This window comes from Rutidosis leptorrhynchoides, chromosome 10 (genome assembly GCF_046630445.1).
Source record: "Rutidosis leptorrhynchoides isolate AG116_Rl617_1_P2 chromosome 10, CSIRO_AGI_Rlap_v1, whole genome shotgun sequence".
Taxonomy (NCBI): domain Eukaryota; kingdom Viridiplantae; phylum Streptophyta; class Magnoliopsida; order Asterales; family Asteraceae; genus Rutidosis; species Rutidosis leptorrhynchoides.
In genome coordinates, this window is record NC_092342.1 from 327,300,473 (window position 1) to 327,305,270 (window position 4,798).

Below are 4,798 nucleotides of genomic sequence, written 5' to 3' on the forward strand. Positions count from 1 at the left end.
TTCGGAACAACCATAGACACTCTATATGTGAATGTTGGAGTTAGCTATACAGGGTTGAGGTTGATTCCAAAATATATATAGTTTGAGTTGTGATCAATACTGAGATACGTATACACTGGATCATGGATTGATTCAAGATAATATTTATCGATTTATTTCTGTACATCTAACTGTGGACAACTAGTTGTAGGTTACTAACGAGGACAGCTGACTTAATAAACTTAAAACATCAAAATATATTAAAAGTGTTGTAAATATATTTTGAACATACTTTGATATATATGTATATATTGTTATGGGTTCGTGAATCAACCAGTGGCCAAGTCTTACTTCCCGACGAAGTAAAAATCTGTGAAAGTGAGTTATAGTCCCACTTTTAAAATCTAATATTTTTGGGATGAGAATACATGCAGGTTTTATAAATGATTTACAAAATAGACACAAGTACATGAAACTACATTCTATGGTTGAATTATTGAAATCGAATATGCCCCTTTTTATTAAGTCTGGTAATCTAAGAATTAGGGAACAGACACCCTAATTGACGCGAATCCTAAAGATAGATCTATTGGGCCTAACAAACCCCATCCAAAGTACTGGATGCTTTAGTACTTCAAAATTTATATCATATCCGAAGGGTGTCCCGGAATGATGGGGCTATTCTTATATATGCATCTTGTTAATGTCGGTTACCAGGTGTTCACCATATGAATGATTTTTATCTCTATGTATGGGATGTGTATTGAAATATGAAATCTTGTGGTCTATTGTTACGATTTGATATATATAGGTTAAACCTATAACTCACCAAAATTTTTGTTGACATTTAAAGCATGTTTATTCTCAGGTGAATACTAAGAGCTTCCGCTGTTGCATACTAAAATAAGGACAAGATTTGGAGTCCATGTTTGTATGATATTGTGTAAAAACTGCATTCAAGAAACTGATTTCGATGTAACATATTTGTATTGTAAACCATTATGTAATGGTCGTGTGTAAACAGGATATTTTAGATTATCATTATTTGATAATCTACGTAAAGCTTTTTAAACCTTTATTTATGAAATAAAGGTTATGGTTTGTTTTAAAAATGAATGCAGTCTTTGAAAAACGTCTCATATAGAGGTCAAAACCTCGCAAGGAAATCAATTAATATGGAATGTTTTTAATCAATAAGAACGTGACATTTCAGTTGCAAAGTCCAAATGGCATGCGTTTGTAAGCAAAAGTACCAGAAGGGCACGTGAACGTGGTTTTTTCTTGGTCCTCGGGTGCTATTGGAATTTGAAAATATCCAGAAAAACCATCAAGAAAACAATAGTAACTATTTCCGGCTAATCTTTCCAACATTTGATCAATGAAAGGTAAGGTAAAGTGATCTTTTCTGGTGGCATCATTTAATTTTCTATAATCAATACAAACACGCCATCCTGTTACAGTCCTAGTAGGAATAAGCTCATTTTTCTCATTTGTGATGACAGTCATGTCACCCTTCTTAGGCACGCATTGAACTGGGCTTACCCATGGACTATCAGAAATTGGATAAATTAAACCTGCATCAAGCAGTTTAATAATTTCTTTCTTAACAACATCTTTCATATTAGGATTTAGTCTTCATTGACGTTGCACATACGTTTTATGACCTTCTTCCATAAGGATTTTATGTGTGCAATACGAAGGACTTATTCCTTTAATATCATGAATCTTCCATGCAATAGCTGGTTTATGAGCTTTCAACACATAAATGAGTTGAGATTTTTCATTTTCAGTAAGAGAAGACGATATTATTACAGGTAATTCAGATTCATCATGTAAATAAGCGTATTCTGGAATGGTTTGGAAGTGGCTTTAACTCTAATGTCGGTGGTTCTTCTATCGATGATTTATATCGATATCTGTCTTCTTTTTTTAGCATTTGAATTTCTTCTGTTGTTGGTTCATATCCATTAGCCATAAATGTAGCTAACATTTCAATTTCATCAATTGGTTCAGTTCCTTCTCCTAAAGAACATTCTCCTGTTTCTTGTAATTCTGGAAATTCTTCTAACAATTCTGCATGTGATTCTATAGTTTGAATATAATAACATGTATCATCTGCAGATTGCGGTTGTTGCATTGCTCTATCAACTGAAAAGGTAACACTCTCGTCCTCTATACTTAGGGTCAGTTTCTTACCGAACACGTCTATCATTTCTTTAGCCGTGTTTAAAAATGGTCTTCCTAATATGAGAGGAAATTGAGAATCTTCTTCCATGTCCAGAATAACAAAATCTACTGGAAATACTAAAGTACCAACTTTAACTAGCATGTTCTCCATTATCCCTCTAGGATATTTTACTGATCGATCTGCTAGTTGTATACTTATTCGTGTTGGTTTCAATTCTCCAAGGTCTAGTTTAGTGTATAGTGAATATGGCATTAAATTTATACTAGCACCTAAGTCTGCCAATGCTTCTATTGAACTAAGACTACTCAGAAAACATGGAATTGTGAAACTTCCTGGATCTGATAATTTTTCTGGTATCTTATTCAACAGCACTGCAGAACAATTAGCATTCATAGTAACAGCCGAGAGTTCTTCCATTTTCTTTCTATTTGTGATTAGATCTTTCAGAAATTTAGCATATCTAGGCATTCCTGAAATTACATCAATGAAAGGAAGATTTACATTTATCTGTTTAAACATATCCAAGAATTTGGATTGCTCGGCTTCAAGTCTCTCTTTTCTCATTTTACTCGGATAAGGAAGTGGTGGTTGATATGGTTTAACATAAGGTTTAGCCTTAACTGTGTTATCTTCATTAACCTTTTTAACTACCGGTTCTTTTTCCTTATCTTGCTCAGGTTGTGGTTCTTGTGGAGTAGGAATAGCTTCATCAGAAATTACAGGTATTTCAGGTGGTTTAAGTGTAATACCACTTCTTGTGGTAATAGCTTTAGTTGTTTCATTCCGGGGGTTAGCATTTGTATCACTAGGTAGACTTTCCGATTTTTTTTCACCTATTAACCTTGCTATGTTGCTTACTTCTTGTTCCAGATTTTGAATAGAAGCTTCTTGATTTCTAAATGCTTGAGTATTTTGTTCATTCGTTTGTTTTTAAGATGTGAACAATTGCGTTTGAGATTCAACTAGCTTCGACATCATATCTTCTAAATTTGGCTTTTTATCATCGGTTTGTGGTGGTTTGTTTTGAAAATTAGGTCTTTGCTGGTTGTAAGTATTATTGGATACTTGTTGATTACTAGGACCTTGTTGGTTGTTGTATGGAACATTTCGGTTATAATTCTGGTTTTGATTGTAGATTGGTCTTGGCGGTTGATAATTATTCTGATAATTATTTTCAGGCCTTTGGTTTATGTATGAAACATTCTCTCTTTGTTCCATTGTTAGTTCAATACTGAGACAATCTTTTATCAAATGTGGTCCTCCACACTGCTCACGACTAATTCGTATTGAGTGAATATCCTTTGTCATCTTTTCCATTCGTCTCTCGACAGCATCTATCTTTGCGAAAATGGAATCTAAGTCATGGCTAGAATCGGCTCTAGCTGCTTTAGATGATCTAACGATATTTTTTTCTTGGTGCCACTCATGTGAGTGGGAAGCAGTGTTATCAATAATTTTGTAAGCATCAGTTGCTGTTTTCTTCATAATAGAACCACCAGCTGCTATATCGATGTCTTTCTTTGTAGTGATGTCGCATCCTTGGTAGAATATTTGTACTATTTGACAGGTGTCTAAACCATGTTGCGGACATCCTCTTAATAACTTTTCAAATCTTGTCCATGCCTCATATAGAGTTTCATTTGGTTTCTGTGTGAATGTAACAATTTCTTCTTGAAGTCTTACGGCTTTAGATGCCGAAAAGAATTATTTAAGAAATTTTTCAACTAAAACATCCCATGTATCAATTGCCCCTTCAGGTAACGATTCCAACCAATCTTTGGCTTCCCCCTTTAAAGTCCAGGGAAATAACATGAGATATATCTGTTCATCCTCCACTTCTCGGATTTTAAATAGAGTGCAGATCCTATTAAATGTATGAAGATGTTCATCTGGATCTTCCTTAGGCGCACCACTAAATTGGCATTGATTAGTCACCATGTGTAGGATTTGTCCTTTGATTTCATAATCTGGCGCATTAATGTCTGGTTGAGTAATTGCGTGACCTTGGCCAGTGCGTTTAGCTCTCATTCGGTCTTCCATACTTAGAGGTTCCAGATTTTCCATAATTGAATTTGTTGAATCTGAATCACTGGAGAATTCTGATTTAATGGTTGGTTCCTCAACAATCTCTGTTTGAATGATTGGTGGTTCCGGAGGAAAGATTAGTGGTTCAGAATCTATGAATCGTCCCTGAATATTCTTCGAATTCTCAATTGTGAGGTCGGGTTCAAAAAATGGATTATCGGAAATTTGAATTGTAGTAATTGGTCGACTGGATGACGATTCTAAAGAAAAATCAACGGCGACAATATTTGCTAGATGTCTTGATCGAGTTACAGGTGGTGAACGTACAAAAGGTGGTGAACGTTTTGCTCGGTGCATTCACTGAATATCCTATTAGTTATAAAAATAAGAAAAATTATATAAGTTATCAAATTAATAGACTTTTATGATTTTGCCCACGTTTTGAATAGCCAAAAGATGCAGCAGAAGGGCAGGATTCGTTTGGTCTCAATATAATTGAGTACTGTTTGGCTCCAATAACCCGGTCCACGTACAAATCCAACTATTACTACGAACCATAAAATTTTGATGTCTATCAATTTAACCACTTAAAATAATTTTTCGTTT

The 4,798-nt window shown here is 34.5% G+C and overlaps 1 non-coding gene across 1 annotated transcript; it reads left to right on the top strand.

The window, feature by feature from the left end:
- Positions 1–3,740: 3,740 nt before the first annotated feature.
- On the top strand, positions 3,741–3,847 carry LOC139873875 (small nucleolar RNA R71). The gene has a single exon (XR_011767588.1). It is a non-coding gene; the product is annotated as a small nucleolar RNA R71 (small nucleolar RNA).
- Positions 3,848–4,798: the final 951 nt, after the last annotated feature.